The sequence below is a fragment of the Helianthus annuus genome, chromosome 16, assembly GCF_002127325.2.
Source record: "Helianthus annuus cultivar XRQ/B chromosome 16, HanXRQr2.0-SUNRISE, whole genome shotgun sequence".
Taxonomy (NCBI): Eukaryota; Viridiplantae; Streptophyta; class Magnoliopsida; order Asterales; family Asteraceae; genus Helianthus; species Helianthus annuus.
The window spans coordinates 88,269,219-88,293,776 of NC_035448.2; positions in this window are offsets into that span (position 1 = coordinate 88,269,219).

Genomic DNA, 24,558 nt, shown 5'->3' on the forward strand with positions numbered 1-24,558 from the left:
AATGACTCCGTTAATTCATTTTCGTTTCTGACAATTTATCCGTTGGGGAAATGAATATCCGTTGTGTAATCCTTCATTTCCAGCTCTGAGGAAGCAACCGTTGAAAATGACTCCGTTAGTTCATTTTCGTTCCTGAAGATTTACCCGTTGAGGAAATGAATATCCGTTGTGTAATCCTTCATTTCCAACTCTGAGGAAGCAACCGTTGAAAATGACTCCGTCTGTTCATTTTCGTTTATGAAGATTTATCCGTTGAGGAAATGAATATCCGTTGTGAAACCCTTCATTTCCAACTCTGAGGAAGCAACCGTTGAAGATGACTCCGTTAGTTCATTTTCGTTTCTGACGATTTGTCCATTGAGGAAATGAACATCCGTTTGCTTATTCCGTCATTTCCATTTCTGAAGAATACTCGTTGAGGAAAATGACTCCGTCTGTTCATATTCGTTTCTGAGGAATGACTGTTAAGGAAATGACAGGATATTGCCTTGCATATCGCTGGTGGTTATTTGGCAAAGTCACAAATAGACTCCTACGAATAAATTTCGGGACGAAATTTCCTAAAGTAGGGGAGACTGTGACACCTGTGTCACCGCGACCATCAAACAAATACCAAGCCGATGAAATATTGTATTTCATACTTGGGATCTTGTATAAATATGTGTATGTTTTGCACATATCAATTATTGTTCAATTTCAAACTCTACATTGCTTTCTAGAGCATTATACGCAAACTGGTGCGTAAACGTACTCAGTTTAATGCGACAAATACTCCGGAACATCAACATATACTCAACATACCTTAAATAACCTTTACATAACTTAGAAATAAGTTTTGAAGGCTTTGGTATAGCAAAAACAAGTTAATTCGCTTACAGGGACTAAACTTGACAAACTGCGAAAGTATGCCAATTTGAACTGTAACGAACATTCCGGAACATGTCCATAAGTTAAACATACCCTAAATATCCTTTACATAGCTTAGAAATAGGCTTTGAGGTGTTTGGTATGCTAAAACAAACTTTTGGATCATTCAGGGACTAAAAGTGTCAAAAAGTGCACAAGTTTGCACTTTCGCGCATAACTTACGTTCTGAATACATCCGGACATCAAAAAAATTTATGTAAGCATCCTAATATTATGCCTTAGTGTTTGGCATAAGAAAAATCCATTCGTCACGTCATTTGGATCGTCTTTCACGCTTATGCGCATTCCGTCGTAATTAAGCGAACATCGGGATCGTACGGCCAAACGAACCAACATCCGGAACATTTTTGAGCATGTTTCATGTCCACAATGTTTAGGCATCATTTTAGGGCCTTAAAGTTGGCTTTACGGGCCTTAGAAGTGTCGGAAATGGCTTAAATACGCAACAGGGACCAATACTGCCATTTTTGAAAGTATGTGCAGATCAGAAGCTTCAGACGGCCCGCGTGAGTTTTGCCTAAATGTTGAGGCGGGTCGCGTGAGACTGTCAGACAGATTCAATGTATCCATTTAATGCAGTTGGCCTTTCGTTCGATCAAGGGGCGATGCCCTTACACCCAATCAAGAGCCAAGGGGCATTTTCTGACTTACCACAATATTTCGACAAGTGTACGCACGAGATCGCGGCACGATATTCGATAAACGATCCTAACGGTTCCACTTTTCCTATAAATACCCCCCCCTTTTGTGTAAAAATCACAAGAATCAGATCTAAAAGCTCTAAGTTGAAGTTTTGCTTCATACCTGAGTTTCTCTGATCTAGATTAGCATTCGGGGACCCTCCGTAAGTATTCTTTCGTTGTTTTATCGCTTTTCGAGTCCGAAAGTCAACGTTTTGTTGACTTTCTGCATTGACCAGCTTATGGTCGATGCGAAGTTCATGGAACTTCATAACGTGAGCGTGATCACGATGGTTATAGTCCGTAGTGACTATACCTACTGATCACCACGTTATCTAGGCTCAGTGACGAGTCGTAGTTTCGGCCAAAATGTGCATTCTTGCATATTTTGTAACCAAACTACTCGTGGGCATCAAAGTCGTTTGTTTTGATGTCAAACCTGTTTTCAAACTTAGTTAAGCATGTTCTAACATGCTTAGCTCGTCACTTTTAGTTTAGTGCTTATATAGGGTTGTAAGATAAGCGATCTAAACAATCGCTTATACTTTCGAACCCGACCCATTTGGTCGATCATTAGGATCCGACCAAACACATTAGGTGACCATAGCTATAACCTTCCGAGGTTATACCTTGTGGTCATGATGTTAGGCGTTCCAGACGCGTTCTACGCGAACGACGCGTAAGGTAGCATAAGCTACCTAAACGGGTCGTGATGGACCGTAAGCACTTAGGTTAAGTTTCATTTTAGTATGTAGGCTTTGATAAACCATATTACACAAGTCTCCATACTCGTTTGGTTTACGAACCCGCGTACTATCCGATCCTTCCGATTTGGTCCGGTATATTAACATAACTACCTATTAGGTGCCGTTTGATATCCCGTGATCTTTAGCATTATCTGGTTATTATACAAGAACTCCAAAGCAATCTCAGGTGAGTACATTGAACCCCTCTTTTACTGTTTTCTAAACTGTTTTGGGGTGAAACACATGTGCCTATCTGTTACTTTCATGCTTTCCTGTTTTCACATCATATACTTGCTATGTTCGATAGTACATATATAGTACATGATTTCATTGTGTTTATGCTATGTATGTCCATCGTGTGCATACTTAGCACAACACTTTACATTACAATTTCATGCTATGTATGCCCATTGTGTGCGTACTTAGTACATCGTCTTACATTACATGCTATGTATGCCCATTGTGTGCGTACTTAGTACATTGTTTTACATTACATGCTATGTATGCCCATTGTGTGCATACTTAGTACATTGTTTTACATTGCATTTCTGTTGCATATGCTCATCCAGCATATGAACACATTATGCTACATTTTGAACCGTTGTGACCATTTGACTATGTGAACCGTCTAAACCCGTTTGATTATATGAACCGTTTGTAACCATTGAACCGTGTGAACTGTTGTATCCGTTGACATGATTTACATTTGACAATAGACATTTGACTATAGATAAACATTTCTACCGTTGTTAAACATTTCATCTTGATGGTTTGGTTTGAGTAAGTGATTAAGTAACGAGGCGTGTGTAATATGATACAAGCATGGTGGATACGCCGCTGGTACTTCCTATATATAAGTGTTTGTATGGTATTGCATATCGTAGCGTTATTTAAATCATTTCAGTTTGAGACATATGACATTTTATACAAATAACACACTTTTCACGAGACATTGTTTTACAAACGACTTATCTTATACAAACTCGTTTTACATGGTTATCCGTTTAACCATACAGTGTTCTCTTATTTATGCATATCATTTGATCTTACCGTTTTTCAAACGATTTACAAGACAAAGCAAATTACAAGGTTCATGACTGACTGTTACTAAACATTTTCTCAAACATAAGTCATGAATTCCGTTTTCACAAAACCAATGTATCTCACAGGCATTTTTATGCTGGCGTACCTATTTTCACATGTGTTTTCAGGAGATGATGCATAGGACTTATCAAGACATACTTAGGCGGACCTGTGCCTTAGTGACTTAAAACGAGACAAGAACTAGTTATTTTATGTTATGTACACTTTGATTCTTGTTTAGACAATGTAAACCTTCATGTTTGATTTATAAAACGAAACTTCATTTGCCATGGGTTTGAAACAATTGATTCTGTTACAACACTCCCCGACGTTTCCGCCACGTTTTGTATGTTCTACGTGGTCGGGGTGTGACAGAAAAGATGGTATCAGAGCCAATGGTTATAGGGAATTAGGTTATTAGTAATGCTTTGACCTAGTCTATTACCTTCCTAGGACCCTAACGCGAGTTCACTTGCGTTTAGTCATAAAACAATACCGTCACCTATCCTTAGGCGACGACCACAACAAGAACATAAATTTCAAAACCGCCTTGAAAACTAATCATCTGTTCTAGGATGATTGATTACAAGGTTTTGAACCCTTTGTTATAAGGTTTTGAACCCCTTTGAATTTTCAAAACTCCCGTCAAAGTTTTGGGTCCTAACTAGTGTGAACACGTGCGAACTGGAAGAGTGAATGCCTGTACCCTGGGTTTTCTGTCTAAGGTTAGAGTGTTCGTACAAATCCACATAATCGGACCAGTCACTCTTACCTGGGAACTCTTGGGGTGAGTGTCCACTTATAGGCGAGCATGTCTTCGCGATACACTATGAGGATCTATTTGCTTTGATTCAGCTTTGGTGTTGTTTGTTTGCTTCATGATTCAAACAAGGGACCATCAACCGTGATTATGGTCAGTGATTGTAACATCCTATTCTTACCCAATACCATTTTATTTGTTTCCTTTCATGTTTTCCTCTTTTAGAATGCCTCCTCGACGCGAACACCAGATAGCAACTGCCGAGCTGGCAGAAATTATTGCGCAGCAGATGGCTGCTCAATTCCCAAATCTCTTTGCTCAATGGAACCAAGCCAACAACAACAACAATGGTACATGCAATTTCAAGAGCTTTAACTCGGCTAAACCACTCAAGTTTAGTGGTTCTGAGGGAGCAACTGGGCTTCTTCAATGGTTCGAGAGCATCGAGAATACCTTTCGCCACGTGCAGTGTCCGGAAAATCGCAAGGTCGAGTTTTCTTCGAGTGTGTTTCAGAAGACGGCTCTTACATGGTGGAACGGGGTAATGAGAGACCGTGGTGCAGATGTTGCTCTAGCACAAACATGGGCTGAACTGAGAGCTCTTATGATGAGAGAGTTTTGTCCTCCTCATGAACAACGAGCGTTGGAGAAGGAGTTTGATGATTTGAAACAAGATAGTGGCGAACACAGGGCATATACTGATAGGTTTGAGGAGTTGAGTCTACTTTGCCCGACTATGGTCGCCCCACTCAACAAGGCTATCGAAAGGTACATCGACGGCCTGCCTGACTCGGTACAAGACATTGTCACTGGTAGCAACTCTACCACACTCCATCAGGCCATTGAGCTATCTGCAACCTTGACTGAATCGCAGATCAGAAAGCATAAACTTTTTCGAAAGGGTGACAAGAAGCCAATCAAGGAATCAAAGACCATGGATGAACAGACTGAATCTCCTAAGAAGTCAAAGAAGCGAAAGGCTTCTCAAAACTTCGCCATGGTCGCTCACAATGGTCAAGCCGTCCCCAACCAACCAGCTCAACCCCCTGCTAGAAAACCATACAATGGAACTGCACCTTTGTGCAACCAATGTGGCCTCCATCATCACGCCAATGTACAATGCCGCAAATGCCAAACTTGTGGACTTATAGGCCACACAGCAAGAGTCTGCCCAGCTGCAGCTGCGCCAAACCAAGCTGGCAACAATCCTGCTCAAGGTCGTTCTCTACCAGGCTCTTGTTTCAACTGTGGCGAGATGGGTCATTTCCGAAGAAATTGCCCAAAGCTTGCTAATGCAAATCCAGCACAGGGATAGGCATCTGACTGACAAGAAGACAACATCGTTTAGAAATAATCACGTCTTATGTATTATTTTCTTTTGTTGTCAAGGTCCAAGAAACCGTTGTTATCGTTGTATATAAATAAATTTTTATTTACATTGCAATGTATTTGTGTGGTTACATATATAAACGACATACCCCCTTACAATACCAACAATCAAGGAACCGTATTCCTTAAAGAACAAACTACCCCCAAAATTCTCCCATCCTATGATCTCTTACGTCTTCCACGAAATTCCTAAGTACCCGTTTATTCTAAGGAAACGAAGTACAAGGCGCAGGTTACAACACATGACGAATACCCAAAGTACCACTATAAATCCTTGTGACATTTGTGCTTGTAATCATTGTAAACAGTTCGGTTATCAATGAAATAAAGTTATTTGATCCCAATGTTTGTTTATTCATGTTTGATGTTTTTCATGTTTTGGCTTTATTCGATTTCAAACTCTATATCGCTTTCTGGAGAATTTTACGCAAACTGGTACGAAAACGTAATCAGTTATATGCAACAAATACTCCGGAACATCATTTTATGCTTAACATACCTTAAATAACCTTTACATAACTTAGAAATAAGTTTCGAAGGCTTTGGTATGGCAAAATTCAGTTAATTCGCTTACAGGGACTAAAATTGACAAACTGCGAAAGTATGCCGATTTGAACTGTAACGAACATTCCGGAACATGATCATAAGTTAAACACACCTTAAATATCCTTTACATAGCTTAGAAATAGGCTTTGAGGGGTTCGGTGTGCTAAAATAAACTTTATGCTCATTCAGGGACTAAAAGTGTCAAAAAGTGCATAAGTTTGCACTTTCGCGCATATCTTACGTTCTGATTACTTCCGGACATCCAAAAATTTATGTAAGCATTAAAATATTATGTTTTAATGTTTGGCATGAGAAAAATCCATTCGTCGCGCAATTTGGATAATTTTTCGCGCTTATGCGCATTCCGTCGTAATTAAGCGAACATCGCGATCGTACGACCAAACGAACCGACATCCGAGATATTTTTGAGCATGTTTTGAGTCCCCTATACTTTAACTTCATTTTAGAGCCTTGAAATGAGGTTAACGGGGCTTAAACGTGTCAAAAATGGGCCGAAACGCATGTTTCTAAGCTGCAGGGACCAAAACTGACAAATCTGTCAAACTTTGCCCAGGCGGCCCGCGTGAACATTCATGCAATCCTTAGGCGGGCCGCGTCAGGTCCCCAGAACTGCAAAAACAGTTTTAACAGCTGCTAACAGCTGTTATGCACTCAAAAACCCATTGCAAATGGTATTTTCGAATCAGGGGACTGAAATAATGGGCTCAAATGGTTTTTAAAAACTATGGGTACACATGGATGGCCAAGATCGAAGCACGCTTTGCGAGGAACGATATTAACGGTTCACCAAATCCTATATATACCCCTCCATGTCTTGCCCATTTCCCTCACACTTGAATTCAGAGGTTGCTCTCTAAGTTGGGGTGCTTTGACACTTCATACCTGAGAGTACTCGGAATTCAATCTTGCGGGGACCCGTTGTAAGTATTCTTTCGTTCTTTTATTGCTTTTCGAGTCCGAAAGTCAAACTTTGTTTGACTTTCTGCATTGACCAGTTTATGGTCAATGCGAAGTTCGTTTGAACTTCATAACGTGAGCGTAATCACGTTGGTTATAGTCCCTAGCGACTATACCTACTGATTACCACGTTATCTAGGCTTAGTGACGAGCCGTAGTTTCGGTCAAAATGCGTTTTCTTGCGCATTTTGTAACCAAACTACTTTAGGGTATTAAAACCGTTTGTTTTAATACCAAAACCTGTTTTCTAAACATGTTCTAGCATGTTTAGCTCGTCGCTTTTAGTTTTGTGCTTGTTTAGGGTCGTAAGGGTAAGCGATCTAATCAATCGCTTATACTTACGAACCCGACCCATTTGGTCGATCATTAGGATCCGACCAAACACATTAGGTGACCATAGTGTATAGGGAATAACCTTTCAAGGTTATACCTTATGGTCACGCCATTTGAGTAGTTGTATGACAAGTGGTTCTTATGCTTTAGGTAAATTACCAAAATGCCTATTCAACGATAATTCTGTTTAGGACTGGATTTGGTTCGAGTTTCAGATTGACGGCAGCTAGGGTTTTGATTTTCTGCATTTGTTGAGTTCGGTTGGGATTATTCACGGCTGTTTGTGTCAGTCGGTATACTTTTTGCTGAATCGCTAGTGACGGCTGCTAGGGTTGGCAATATAGTAATGGATGAACTTAACAATTCGGGTGATAATTCAAACGTCTTTGCAAGAAAGATCCGAAGTATCGATGGGAAACCTTTTGAGCCAAGACAAAATTCTCAAATACCAACGGTTTCTGAAGTGGGTAATAAGAAGGTTCGGTTCATGATACCGCTGAATGATACTGATTATGTTCTTGGCTGCTCGGATTCACCGGATGAGGATTATGCCATGGTTTTTGATAAGAGAAAGGTATCATTTGTGTTACCGCTGAATGATGTCAGTCCTGCTCGTGTCCGAAAGCAGGAACAGGGTGATAATGCTCGAGTCCAACAACAATTGTATGCTGATGTGGTACTAAACAAACAGGGTGAGCAGAGTGGTCCTAAGCGGGTTGATAATCAGAATCAAAGTGAGGGGGAAAGTGCTAAGAAGAACAATGATACGGCTAACCAAGTACCGAAAGTAAATTTTCGAAAGCTAATATCAGATGCCTCTTTGGATGGTGTGGATGTAGTGCTTCCGATTGACTCTGTTCGCCAAGTTAACAACAGGTTAGCTAACACTCTTTATGGTTACTTCCTGGGGGATAGAGTTGCATATCCGGTTGTTGATTACTTTGTGAGAACCAATTGGAAGAAACATGGTCTTGTGAAGACGATGATGAATTCAAATGGGTTCTTTTTCTTCAAGTTTGAAGATAGGAAGGGAATGGACGCTGTTCTTGAGGGGGGTCCTTGGATGATCCGTAACAAACCCTTGTTTCTCAACATTTGGTCCCCTACAAACAGCCTTAAAAAAGAAGAGTTTAAAAACGTTGCGGTTTGGGTGAAATTGCATGACGTCCCTCTAGTGGCATATTCTGATGATGGGTTAAGCATGCTGGCTTCCAAAATTGGTTCTCCTGTTCGGCTGGATTCGTATACTGTTGATATGTGTAATGATGCTTGGGGTCGGAGCAGCTATGCTAGGGCTCTCATTGAAATACCAGCTGATCAAGAGTTGAAAAGTAATATAACCATGGCTATTCCTGATTTGGATGGGAACAATTATGTTACGGTTACTATTCGGGTGGAGTATGAATGGGAACCTCCGAGATGTGCTCACTGCTGTGTGTTTGGGCATGACTCTGTGGAATGTCCTACTCGTATTGGCACAACATCGAGGCCAACAGTAGACGAGGATGGTTTCACTGATGTTCCGGTTAAGAAAAATGCAAAGAAGAATGGCTTTCAAGTTAATAACCAAAAGCCAAAATTTGAGTACAGACCGGTGGATAGGAAGAAAAAGGCCGTTGCGCCTCAGCAGGTTTCTACTTCCCATAAAGTCCAAACTCATAATCCTTTTTCTGCTCTTGAGGGTGTTGGAGAACGTGGGGCTGCAACGCAAGAGAGAGCCAAAAGGGGTAGTCAGACTCATGTGGATTTAGATGAAGACGGGGTTGAAGTTGTTTATGATGAAACCAAAGATGCGGGTACATATACTTCGTCTTCTAGAACAGGGGCAAGCACCTCTTCGACAAAGAGATTCAATGGATAGTTTGCATTCGGTTCGTTTAAAGGGGCTGCCCTTTTGTGGGAACTTCATTTTCGATGATGGCGGTTGAAGATTTTGGTTATGTTTTGTTTTGTCTGCTAGATATCTTGCATGATGTGTAGTAGGCTAGGTTTGATGTGAATGTCTTAGGTGTTTTTTATTTGTTGGCTTACATATACGGGGCATGTCCTGTATATGAACTAGTGTGGAACTCATCCTCACTACTTGTACTTATTTGCGGTTTATAATAGAATCACCGGGGTAACCCTTTACCCAAAAAAAAATTACCAAAATGCCCTTTTTACACTAAAATTCATTTTAAACTTATGTAACATAAATTTTGACACCTAAACTGATTTAGCAACAATATTAAGTGTGTTAAGGCATATCTTGCTTGTCATAGGGCTAGTTAGGCGTTTCAAGCGCGTTTTACGCAAACGACGCGTTAAAGTAGCATAAGCTACCTAAGCGGGTCGTAACGGGTCAAAAGCACTTAGGATAAGTTTCGTTTTAGTATGTAGGCTTTGTCAAACCAAATTACATAAGTTCCCACACTTATTTGGTTTGCGAACCCTCGTACTACCCGATCCTCCGATAGGTCCGTTTATTGATGTAGGTGCCTTTAAAGGTGCTGTTTGATTCCGTGATCTTCTAGCATTGCTTGGTGGTTGTTCTACGACTTCTAAGCAATCTCAAGTGAGTACATAGTCCCCTCTTTTACTGTTTTCCAAACATTTTGGGGTGAAACACATGTGCCTACTTGTTACTTTCATTCTTTTCATGCTTTCATATCATATACTTGCTATGTTCATTAATACATTTGTTTTACATGACATTTTCACGCTATGTATGTTCATTATACTTAGTACATTTGTTTTTACATGACATTTTCACGCTATGTATGTTCATCATACTTAGTGCATTTGTTTTACATGACATTTTCATGCTTACATTTTGGGTATGACATTTGGTTTGTTTAAGTGGGACAATATACATTCATTAACATTGATCACGCCGCTCGTTAGTAGGTAATGGTACCATAGGAATTGACAACTCCCATTCCTGAAATCCTGGGTATGTTTGGATTGGAAGGAATGACCGAATTCGATTAAAACATTTAGACAGATAGACCTTTAATTTGTTTAAAGGTTTATCACCACAGTTGCAAGGCTTGAATGTATGCATTTTCACAATACCGCATAAATGTTTGTATTCATTATAGCGTGCATTTTCCACAAAACATAGCGTTGATTTAAACCATGTTTTACTTCAATACACTGTTTTGTGCATTTTTCCTATGGTTTAGTTGATACATATTTCACTAACCATACATTGACATTTTGATTACACATTACATGATTGATATTTGACATAGACAATGTTGATATTGATATATATACATTTTGACATGGTTTTCACAATAACATTGGGCAAATGGTTTAGACATGGGCAACTTTCATTGGGTGGTTTATTTAAGTCATTCAACTTGGACTTAATCATTTTTCTTACAAATAACACATTTTTCATAAGACATTGTTTTACAACACTATTCGATAAATATATATACAAACTCATTTTACTTAGTTATTCATTTAACCTTACATTACTTTTTCACATATCATCTACTTTATCATCGCTTTTCAAATGATTTATAAAACAAAACATGTTACAAGGATCATGACTGACTTTGTTAAACAACCCTTTTCTAAAACCTAAGTCATGAATCCTATTTTCACAAAACCTATGTTACTCACTGGCATTTTTATGCTAACGTACTTTATTTTCACATGTGTTTCAGGTGCAAATGCGTAGGATGATCGTGACACGCTAGGGTGGACTTGGGCCTTAGTGACATAAAACAAAACTAGACGTAGTTTAATTTCGTCATGTGCTCTTTATTTATGTAGTTTTAAGACAATGTGGCTTGTTGGTTCTTGTTTGAACAATGAATTCCACCCTCGGGTGATGAATAAGATAATACTTTAAATGCCATGGTTGTGAAACAATAATTCTGTTACAACACTCCCCGACGTTTCCGCCACGATTTGATGTTTAACGTGGTCGGGGTGTGACAGAAGAGTTGGTATCAGAGCCAATGGTTATAGGGAATTAGGTTATTAGTAATGCTTTGACCTAGACTATAACCTTTCTAGGACCCCAACACAAGTTGTCTTGTGTTTAGATTTTAAAACATGCACTTCACCTATCCTTAGGTGATCAACAAAACAAGAACCCAGATTTCTAAAACGATTTCTGAAAAACAATCCTCTATTTTTTTCAAATGATCTATTTTATTGTTCTGAACCCTTCTGACTTTTCAAATTGATTTTGGAAATTTATCATTTGCTTTAATGATTCTTTTGGCCTTGTGCCTTTCGAGTTTTCAAAATCTCGTCAAAGTTTGGGTCTAAATGATGTGAACACGTGCAAACTGGAAGGGTGAATGCCTGTACCCTGAGTTTTCTGTCTAAGGCTAGAGTGTTCGTACAAATCCACATAATCGGACCAGTCACTCTTACCTGGGAACTCTTGGGGTGAGTGTTCACTTATAGGCGAGCATGTCTTCGTTAAGCATTGTTTATGGACTCATTTACTTTGATTAGTCACTGTGCGTCATTTGTTTGCTTTGTGATACAGACAAATGACCACCATCCTTGCTTTGTTGATTTTGTTTCATCTCGTTCTTTTCATCTAATCTTCTCACTCATTCCTCTCGTGTTTTTCCTCTTTTTAGCATGCCTCCTCGACGCGAAAATCAGCTACCCAATGCCGAACTGGCGGAAATCATCGCACAGCATATGGCTGCGGCGTTCCCGAATCTTATTGCTCAGTTTAACCAAGCAAACGTCAATCAGAACGCTCCTTGTAACTTTAAGAGTTTCAATTCGGCTAAACCACTCAAGTTCAGTGGTACCGAAGGAGCAACTGGGCTTCTTCAATGGTTTGAGAGCATTGAGAATACTTTTCGTCATGTTCAGTGTCCTGATAATCGCAAGGTCGAGTTTGCTTCAAGTGTCTTTCAGAAGAGGGCGTTGACATGGTGGAACGGGGTTATGAGAGATCGAGGTGCTGAAGTCGCTTTAGCACAATCATGGGCTGAGCTAAGGACTCTCATGATGAGTGAGTTCTGTCCTCGTCATGAGCTACGAAAGTTGGAAAGGGAGTTTGACAATCTGAAACAGGTTAGTGGTGAGCACCGGGCGTACACTGATAGATATGAAGAGTTGAGTTTGCTATGCCCAACAATGGTCACCCCACTTGACAAAGCTATCGAAAGATACATCGATGGTCTACCTGATTCTGTGCAAGACATTGTTACCGGGAGTAAACCTACCACTGTCCGTCAGGCCATTGAGTTAGCTGCGACATTAACAGAATCGCAGGTCAGAAAGGGGAAATTGCATAGGAAGGGTGACAAGGGTAAGAAGCAGGATTCTGACAAAGGGGATAGCAAGAAAGGTAAGAAAGGGAAGGATTCTGGCTCATCAAGGGGCTCTAGGAAGCGAAAGGCTTCCCAAAATTTTGCAATCACTGCCCAACAGAACCAGGCAGCACCCAATCAGCCAGCGCAGCCTCCCGCGAAGAAACGGTATGAAGGGAATGCACCTTTGTGCAATAGGTGCAATAGTCATCATCAGCAACAACTCCCGTGTCGTTTCTGTACCAACTGTGGGAAGTCGGGTCATCTTGCAGAAGTTTGTCGTTTTGCTCGAAATTAGGTAGCTCAACCACCTGTTCAACAGCAAGCTGCACGACCTCACTACCCTCCCGGCTCATGCTTTAATTGCGGAGACCTGACTCATTATCGAAACCAGTGTCCAAGGCTGGTTAATGCAAATCCAGTTCAGGCTCAGGCTCGTGGACGAGCTTTCAATATGAATGCTGTTGAGGCGCAGGCAGACAACGAAGTGGTGAACGGTACGTTCTTAGTTAATAATCAACCTGCGTCTGTTCTTTTTGATTCAGGGGCCGATAAAAGTTTTGTGTCTTTATCTTTCGAACCATTGCTTCGCGTGTCTAGAACAAAACTAGGTAAACCTTTGACTGTCGAAGTTGCGAATGGTGAACCCATTGTTCTTAATTCCATTCTTCGCAACTGCCAATTAAACCTTAGCAACCACCTTTTTCCTATTGACCTCACGCCTATGCGTCTTGGAAGTTTCGACATTATTGTGGGTATGGATTGGTTAGCCAAGCATCGCGCAGAGGTGGTTTGTTTTGAGAAGATCGTTCGTGTGCCGCTCCCGTCAGGTGAGATCCTACAGGTTCGTGGTGACAAACCTGTTAGTAGCCTCAAGCTTATGTCTTGTTCTCAAGCTCGGAAGTATCTGCGAAAGAACTATGTGGCCTTCTTGGCACATGTTACGGCAGATAAAGACCAAGGTAAGTCTATTCAAGATATCCCTGTTGTTCGGGATTATCCGGAGCTGTTTCCTGAAGAATTACCTGGTCTACCCCCAGCACGCCAAGTCGAGTTCCATATCGATCTTGTACCTGGTACAAATCCTATTGCCAAAGCTCCGTATCGCCTTGCACCATCTGAGATGCAAGAGCTATCTAAGCAGCTTCAAGAGCTTTCTGACAAAGGCTTTATCCGTCCTAGCTTTTCACCTTGGGGTGCTCCCGTTCTCTTTGTCAAGAAGAAGGATGGATCCTTCAGAATGTGTATCGATTATCGTGAGCTGAATAAGCTTACCATCAAGAATCGATATCCCCTACCTCGCATTGATGATCTCTTTGACCAGTTACAGGGTGCTACTTGCTTTTCGAAGATTGATCTTCGTTCTGGGTATCATCAACTTCGTGTGCATGAAGAGGATATTCCCAAAACAGCATTCCGCACTCGATATGGGCATTATGAGTTCACAGTCATGCCATTCGGTTTGACCAATGCTCCTGCTGTTTTCATGGACTTGATGAATAGGGTCTGCAAGCCTTATTTAGATAAGTTCATCATCGTTTTCATTGATGATATCTTGATTTATTCTAAGACGCGAGCTGATCACGAGCAACATCTTCGTCTTACTCTGGAACTCCTAAAGAAAGAACAACTTTTTGCCAAATTCTCCAAGTGCGAATTTTGGCTTAAGGAAGTTCAATTTTTGGGACATATTGTCAACGAACAAGGTATTCATGTAGATCCCTCCAAGATCAGTGCGATTAAGGATTGGGATACGCCAACTACTCCTACTGAGGTTCGTTCTTTTCTTGGTCTTGCGGGTTACTACCGCCGCTTCATTAAAAACTTCTCGAAGATTGCAGTTCCCCTAACTGCTCTAACTCAGAAGAACAAACCCTTTGAATGGGGTTCTAAGCAAGAAGAAGCGTTTCAGACCTTGAAGCAGAAGCTTTGTGATGCACCTATTCTAACTCTGCCTGAGGGCAACGATGATTTTGTTGTCTACTGTGATGCATCGAAATTGGGTCTTGGCTGTGTTCTAATGCAAAGGAACAAAGTCATAGCCTACGCATCTAGACAATTGAAAGTACATGAGAGAAACTACACCACGCATGATCTTGAGTTAGGTGCAGTTGTTTTCGCTCTCAAAATCTGGAGACATTATTTATACGGTACAAAATGCGTGGTTTTCACTGACCACAAAAGTCTCCAGCACATCTTCAATCAAAAAGAACTCAACATGAGGCAAAGACGTTGGGTCGAACTCCTAAACGACTATGATTGCGAAATTCGCTACCATCCTGGTAAAGCGAATGTCGTGGCTGACGCATTAAGTCGTAAGGAACGTACTATGCTTCATTGTATTCGTGATCAAACTGCTATCCAAGCTCGATCAGATATTCAAGCCCGCATTTCTCAGGCTCAGCATGTTTGTGTTTCACAAGACTTGATGGGTAAGGAATTACCCTATCACATTAAGCCTGATCTTGTTCTGAAGGAAGATGGGTCGTATTATTTCATGGACCGTTTGTGGGTCCCAAGCCAAGATGATCTTCGTACTTTGCTTATGGATGAGGCCCATAAATCTCGTTATTCTATCCATCCTGGCTCAGACAAAATGTATAAGGATCTTCGTACTCAGTATTGGTGGCCTGGTATGAAGAAAGACATTGCCTTATACGTTTCAAAATGCCTTACTTGTCTTAAGGTTAAGGCCGAACACCAGCATCCTTATGGTCTTTTGGACCAACCAGAGATTCCAGTTTGGAAATGGGAAAACATCGCTATGGATCTCATTACTAAACTTCCGCGCACTAAGAAAGGTCACGATGCCATCTGGGTAATTGTGGACCGTCTTACTAAATCAGCGCATTTCTTGCCAATCCGTGAGGATTTTTCTGCTGATGATTTGGCTAAAATCTACGTGGATCAAATTGTATCTCGACATGGTGTTCCTTTGAACATTATTTCGGACAGGGATGCTCGTTTCTCTTCTCGATTTTGGAGAACCATGCAATCTGCTATGGGGACCCAACTCAATCTGAGCACAGCCTATCATCCACAAACTGATGGCCAAACTGAAAGAACAATCCAGACTTTGGAGGATATGCTTAGAGCTTGTGTGATCGACTTCGGTGGTAGTTGGGATTCACATCTTCCATTGATTGAATTCTCCTACAACAACAGTTATCACTCCAGCATCAACATGGCTCCTTTCGAGGCTCTCTATGGTCGAAAATGTCATTCACCAGTCTGCTGGAATGAGATAGGTGAGGCTCAGATTACTGGACCTGACCTCATTCTGGAGACAACTGACAAGGTAAAGAAAGTTCGTGATAACTTACAGGCAGCTCGAAGCCGTCAAAAGAGTTACGCGGACCTAAAACGCAAGCCCTTGGATTTTCAAGTCGGTGATCGAGTATTACTTAAGGTCTCACCTTGGAAAGGTGTGATCAGATTTGGAAAGAAAGGAAAACTTGCACCTAGATACGTTGGACCATTCCAGATCGTTGAAAGAATCGGTAAGGTAGCCTACAGACTTCAATTGCCTCCTGAACTTGGAAATGTTCATCCAACCTTTCACGTATCCAACCTCAAAAGGTGTTTAGCTGATGAGAACCTCCACATACCACTTGACGAAATTCGTGTTGATAAAACACTACATTTTGTTGAGAAACCTGTGGAAATTATGGATCGTGAAGTCAAATGGCTTAAACGCAAGCGCATTCCGTTGGTTAAAGTTCGCTGGGAATCTAAACGTGGACCTGAGTTTACTTGGGAACGTGAAGATCAAATGAAGGCGAAGTATCCACATCTATTCCCACGAGTTTCCTCTAAACGAATTTCGGGACGAAATTCCCACAAGTAGGGGAGACTGTGACATTTGTGCTTGTAATCATTGTAAACAGTTCGGTTATCAATGAAATAAAGTTATTTGATCCCAATGTTTGTTTATTCATGTTTGATGTTTTTCATGTTTTGGCTTTATTCGATTTCAAACTCTATATCGCTTTCTGGAGAATTTTACGCAAACTGGTACGAAAACGTAATCAGTTATATGCAACAAATACTCCGGAACATCATTTTATGCTTAACATACCTTAAATAACCTTTACATAACTTAGAAATAAGTTTCGAAGGCTTTGGTATGGCAAAATTCAGTTAATTCGCTTACAGGGACTAAAATTGACAAACTGCGAAAGTATGCCGATTTGAACTGTAACGAACATTCCGGAACATGATCATAAGTTAAACACACCTTAAATATCCTTTACATAGCTTAGAAATAGGCTTTGAGGGGTTCGGTGTGCTAAAATAAACTTTATGCTCATTCAGGGACTAAAAGTGTCAAAAAGTGCATAAGTTTGCACTTTCGCGCATATCTTACGTTCTGATTACTTCCGGACATCCAAAAATTTATGTAAGCATTAAAATATTATGTTTTAATGTTTGGCATGAGAAAAATCCATTCGTCGCGCAATTTGGATAATTTTTCGCGCTTATGCGCATTCCGTCGTAATTAAGCGAACATCGCGATCGTACGACCAAACGAACCGACATCCGAGATATTTTTGAGCATGTTTTGAGTCCCCTATACTTTAACTTCATTTTAGAGCCTTGAAATGAGGTTAACGGGGCTTAAACGTGTCAAAAATGGGCCGAAACGCATGTTTCTAAGCTGCAGGGACCAAAACTGACAAATCTGTCAAACTTTGCCCAGGCGGCCCGCGTGAACATTCATGCAATCCTTAGGCGGGCCGCGTCAGGTCCCCAGAACTGCAAAAACAGTTTTAACAGCTGCTAACAGCTGTTATGCACTCAAAAACCCATTGCAAATGGTATTTTCGAATCAGGGGACTGAAATAATGGGCTCAAATGGTTTTTAAAAACTATGGGTACACATGGATGGCCAAGATCGAAGCACGCTTTGCGAGGAACGATCTTAACGGTTCACCAAATCCTATATATACCCCTCCATGTCTTGCCCATTTCCCTCACACTTGAATTCAGAGGTTGCTCTCTAAGTTGGGGTGCTTTGACACTTCATACCTGAGAGTACTCGGAATTCAATCTTGCGGGGACCCGTTGTAAGTATTCTTTCGTTCTTTTATTGCTTTTCGAGTCCGAAAGTCAAACTTTGTTTGACTTTCTGCATTGACCAGTTTATGGTCAATGCGAAGTTCGTTTGAACTTCATAACGTGAGCGTAATCACGTTGGTTATAGTCCCTAGCGACTATACCTACTGATTACCACGTTATCTAGGCTTAGTGACGAGCCGTAGTTTCGGTCAAAATGCGTTTTCTTGCGCATTTTGTAACCAAACTACTTTAGGGTATTAAAACCGTTTGTTTTAATACCAAAACCTGTTTTCTAAACATGTTCTAGCATGTTTAGCTCGTCGCTTTTAGTTTTGTGCTTGTTTAGGGTCATAAGGGTAAGCGATCTAATCAATCGCTTATACTTACGAACCCGACCCATTTGGTCGATCATTAGGATCCGACCAAACACATTAGGTGACCATAGTGTATAGGGAATAACCTTTCAAGGTTATACCTTATGGTCACGCCATTTGAGTAGTTGTATGACAAGTGGTTCTTATGCTTTAGGTAAATTACCAAAATGCCCTTTTTACACTAAAATTCATTTTAAACTTATGTAACATAAATTTTGACACCTAAACTGATTTAGCAACAATATTAAGTGTGTTAAGGCATATCTTGCTTGTCATAGGGCTAGTTAGGCGTTTCAAGCGCGTTTTACGCAAACGACGCGTTAAAGTAGGATAAGCTACCTAAGCGGGTCGTAACGGGTCAAAAGCACTTAGGATAAGTTTCGTTTTAGTATGTAGGCTTTGTCAAACCATATTACATAAGTTCCCACACTTATTTGGTTTGCGAACCCTCGTACTACCCGATCCTCCGATAGGTCCGTTTATTAATGTAGGTGCCTTTATAGGTGCTGTTTGATTCCGTGATCTTCTAGCATTGCTTGGTGGTTGTTCTACGACTTCTAAGCAATCTCAAGTGAGTACATAGTCCCCTCTTTTACTGTTTTCCAAACATTTTGGGGTGAAACACATGTGCCTACTTGTTACTTTCATTCTTTTCATGCTTTCATATCATATACTTGCTATGTTCATTAATACATTTGTTTTACATGACATTTTCACGCTATGTATGTTCATTATACTTAGTACATTTGTTTTTACATGACATTTTCACGCTATGTATGTTCATCATACTTAGTGCATTTGTTTTACATGACATTTTCATGCTTACATTTTGGGTATGACATTTGGTTTGTTTAAGTGGGACAATATACATTCATTAACATTGATCACGCCGCTCGTTAGTAGGTAATGGTACCATAGGAATTGACAACTCCCATTCCTGAAATCCTGGGTATGTTTGGATTGGAAGGAATGACCGAATTCGATTAAAACATTTAGACAGATAGACCTTTAATTTGTTTAAAGGTTTATCACCACAGTTGCAAGGCTTGAATGTATGCATTTTCACAATACCGCATAAATGTTTGTATTCATTATAGCGTGCATTTTCCACAAAACATAGCGTTGATTTAAACCATGTTTTACTTCAATACACTGTTTTGTGCATTTTTCCTATGGTTTAGTTGATACATATTTCACTAACCATACATTGACATTTTGATTACACATTACATGATTGATATTTGACATAGACAATGTTGATATTGATATATATACATTTTGACATGGTTTTCACAATAACATTGGGCAAATGGTTTAGACATGGGCAACTTTCATTGGGTGGTTTATTTAAGTCATTCAACTTGGACTTAATCATTTTTCTTACAAATAACACATTTTTCATAAGACATTGTTTTACAACACTGTTCGATAAATATATATACAAACTCATTTTACTTAGTTATTCATTTAACCTTACATTACTTTTTCACATATCATCTACTTTATCATCGCTTTTCAAATGATTTATAAAACAAAACATGTTACAAGGATCATGACTGACTTTGTTAAACAACCCTTTTCTAAAACCTAAGTCATGAATCCTATTTTCACAAAACCTATGTTACTCACTGGCATTTTTATGCTAACGTACTTTATTTTCACATGTGTTTCAGGTGCAAATGCGTAGGATGATCGTGACACGCTAGGGTGGACTTGGGCCTTAGTGACATAAAACAAAACTAGACGTAGTTTAATTTCGTCATGTGCTCTTTATTTCTGTAGTTTTAAGACAATGTGGCTTGTTGGTTCTTGTTTGAACAATGAATTCCACCCTCGGGTGATGAATAAGATAATACTTTAAATGCCATGGTTGTGAAACAATAATTCTGTTACAACACTCCCCGACGTTTCCGCCACGATTTGATGTTTTACGTGGTCGGGGTGTGACAATCCTTAATAGGGTACCTAAGGATTTCACATAAGTCCTTAATCGTTGTATACCTTAATTCGAATGTGGTGATTCCTTGTAATCAAAAATCAAATTTTGGGAGATCTTCCTATCTTCTCAGATAGATTCCAGCGAACATTGAGACCCGTCGATTGGTTTCCATATCCGTATTCAATCAATAACAAGTTAAAAACAAATTATGATCAAGTTAAACAAGTATGTGACTTTGTGCTTATGTGTTCCCTTATGTGTTGTTGTGTGATCCAAATTATGTTATCCAAATCCTCGTAGAATCTTACATATCCTTGTACAAGAGATTCATCGTAGGATACCCAGGGGTATTACTTAAAATCCTCAATGGACTTCTATGTTATAGTTAAGTCCCTCGGATTTTAAAGTACTACTTCATAATTAGACCCTTGAGTGGTCTAGTTAATCAGATTCATCCAAAAATCTGGTTAGGGATATCATGTGATGATATAGCTGAAAGGACTCCTTGGTGGCCTAACTAAGAAGATCCCCTGTCGATCTAATTAAAAGGAACCGATGGAAGTCTAGTCACCCTCGACACAAGTTTGATATCCTTCCCCAAAACATTACAAAACAAACTGTGCGGACTGTGTAAGGGATTACGTAATTATGGATGCATACATAATTATGGAATTTAGTGCACAGAAACCACAACAAGTTTTTGTCATGTGTCTAAAGTTAACTCTATTCATTTCCAACTCTGAGGAAGCAACCGTTGAAAATGACTCCGTTAGTTCATTTCGTTTCTGAAGATTTGCCCATTGAGGAAATGAATATCCGTTGTGAAATCCTTCATTTCCAACTCTGAGGAAGCAACCGTTGAAAATGACTCCGTTAATTCATTTTCGTTTCTGACGATTTATCCGTTGGGGAAATGAATATCCGTTGTGTAATCCTTCATTTCCAGCTCTGAGGAAGCAACCGTTGAAAATGACCCCGTTAATTCATTTTCGTTTATGACAATTTATCCGTTGGGGAAATGAATATCCGTTGTGTAATCCTTCATTTCCAGCTCTGAGGAAGCAACCGTTGAAAATGACTCCGTTAGTTCATTTTCGTTCCTGAAGATTTACCCGTTGAGGAAATGAATATCCGTTGTGTAATCCTTCATTTCCAACTCTGAGGAAGCAACCGTTGAAAATGACTCCGTCTGTTCATTTTCGTTTCTGAAGATTTATCCGTTGAGGAAATGAATATCCGTTGGTGAAACCCTTCATTTCCAACTCTGAGGAAGCAACCGTTGAAGATGACTCCGTTAGTTCATTTTCGTTTCTGACGATTTGTCCATTGAGGAAATGAACATCCGTTTGCTTATTCCGTCATTTCCATTTCTGAAGAATACTCGTTGAGGAAAATGACTCCGTCTGTTCATATTCGTTTCTGAGGAATGACTGTTAAGGAAATGACAGGATATTGCCTTGCATATCGCTGGTGGTTATTTGGCAAAGTCACAAATAGACTCCTACGAATAAATTTCGGGACGAAATTTCCTAAAGTAGGGGAGACTGTGACACCTGTGTCACCGCGACCATCAAACAAATACCAAGCCGATGAAATATTGTATTTCATACTTGGGATCTTGTATAAATATGTGTATGTTTTCCACATATCAATTATTGTTCAATTTCAAACTCTACATTGCTTTCTAGAGCATTATACGCAAACTGGTGCGTAAACGTACTCAGTTTAATGCAACAAATACTCCGGAACATCAACATATACTCAACATACCTTAAATAACCTTTACATAACTTAGAAAATAAGTTTTGAAGGCTTTGGTATAGCAAAAACAAGTTAATTCGCTTACAGGTACTAAACTCGACAAACTGCGAAAGTATGCCAATTTGAACTGTAACGAACATTCCGGAACATGTCCATAAGTTAAACATACCCTAAATATCCTTTACATAGCTTAGAAATAGGCTTTGAGGTGTTTGGTATGCTAAAACAAAACTTTTGGATCATTCGGGGACTAAAAGTGTCAAAAAGTGCACAAGTTTGCACTTTCGCGCATAACTTACGTTCTGAATACATCCGGACATCAAAAAAATTTATGTAAGCATCCTAATATTATGTCTTAGTGTTTGGCATAAGAAAAATCCATTCGTCACGTCATTTGGATCGTCTTTCACGCTTATGCGCATTCCGTCGTAATTAAGCGAACATCGGGATCGTACGGCCAAACGAACCAACATCCGGAACATTTTTGAGCATGTTTCATGTCCACAATGTTTAGGCATCATTTTAGGGCCTTAAAGTTGGCTTTACGGGCCTTAGAAGTGTCGGAAATGGCTTAAATACGCAACAGGGACCAATACTGCCATTTTTGAAAGTATGTGCAGATCAGAAGCTTCAGGCGGCCCGCGTGAGTTTTGCCTAAATGTTGAGGCGGGCCGCGTGAGACTGTCAGACAGATTCAATGTATGCATTTAATGCAGTTGGCCTTTCGTTCGATCAAGGGGCGATGCCCTTTCACCCAATCAAGAGCCAAGGGACATTTTCTGACTTACCACAATATTTCGACAAGTGTACGCACGAGATCGCGGCACGATATTCGATAAACGATCCTAACGGTTCCACTTTTCCTATAAATACCCCCCCCCCTTTTGTGTAAAAATCGCAAGAATCAGATCTAAAAGCTCTAAGTTGAAGTTTTGCTTCATACCTGAGTTTCTCTGATCTAGATTAGCATTCGGGACCCTCCGTAAGTATTCTTTCGTTGTTTTATCGCTTTTCGAGTCCGAAAGTCAACGTTTTGTTGACTTTCTGCATTGACCAGCTTATGGTCGATGCGAAGTTCATGGAACTTCATAACAAGAGCGTGATCACGATGGTTATAGTCCGTAGTGACTATACCTACTGATCACCACGTTATCTAGGCTCAGTGACGAGTCGTAGTTTCGGCCAAAATGTGCATTCTTGCATATTTTGTAACCAAACTACTCGTGGGCATCAAAGCCGTTTTTTTTTATGTCAAACCTGTTTTCAAACTTAGTTAAGCATGTTCTAACATGCTTAGCTCGTCACTTTTAGTTTAGTGCTTATATAGGGTCGTAAGGTAAGCGATCTAAACAATCGCTTATACTTTCGAACCCGACCCATTTGGTCGATCATTAGGATCCGACCAAACACATTAGGTGACCATAGCTATAACCTTCCGAGGTTATACCTTGTGGTCACGATGTTAGGCGTTCCAGACGCGTTCTACGCGAACGACGCGTAAGGTAGCATAAGCTACCTAAACGGGTCGTGATGGACCGTAAGCACTTAGGTTAAGTTTCATTTTAGTATGTAGGCTTTGATAAACCATATTACACGAGTCTCCATACTCGTTTGGTTTACGAACCCGCGTGCTATCCGATCCTTCCGATTTGGTCCGGTATATTAACATAGCTACCTATTAGGTGCCGTTTGATATCCCGTGATCTTTAGCATTATCTGGTTATTATACAAGAACTCCAAAGCAATCTCAGGTGAGTACATTGAACCCCTCTTTTACTGTTTTCTAAACTGTTTTGGGGTGTAACACATGTACCTATCTGTTACTTTCATGCTTTCCTGTTTTCACATCATATACTTGCTATGTTCGATAGTACATATATAGTACATGATTTCATTGTGTTTATGCTATGTATGTCCATCGTGTGCATACTTAGCACGACACTTTACATTACAATTTCATGCTATGTATGCCCATTGTGTGCGTACTTAGTACATCGTCTTACATTACATGCTATGTATGCCCATTGTGTGCGTACTTAGTACATTGTTTTACATTACATGCTATGTATGCCCATTGTGTGCATACTTAGTACATTGTTTTACATTGCATTTCTGTTGCATATGCTCATCCAGCATATGAACACATTATGCTACATTTTGAACCGTTGTGACCATTTGACTATGTGAACCGTCTAAACCCGTTTGATTATATGAACCGTTTGTAACCATTGAACCGTGTGAACTGTTGTATCCGTTGACATGATTTACATTTGACAATAGACATTTGACTATACATAAACATTTCTACCGTTGTTAAACATTTCATCTTGATGGTTTGGTTTGAGTAAGTGATTAAGTAACGAGGCGTGTGTAATATGATACAAGCATGGTGGATACGCCGCTGGTACTTCCTATATATAAGTGTTTGTATGGTATTGCATATCGTAGCGTTATTTAAATCATTTCAGTTTGAGACATATGACATTTTATACAAATAACACACTTTTCACGAGACATTGTTTTACAAACGACTTATCTTATACAAACTCGTTTTACATGGTTATCCGTTTAACCATACAGTGTTCTCTTATTTATGCATATCATTTGATCTTACCGTTTTTCAAACGATTTACAAGACAAAGCAAATTACAAGGTTCATGACTGACTGTTACTAAACATTTTCTCAAACATAAGTCATGAATTCC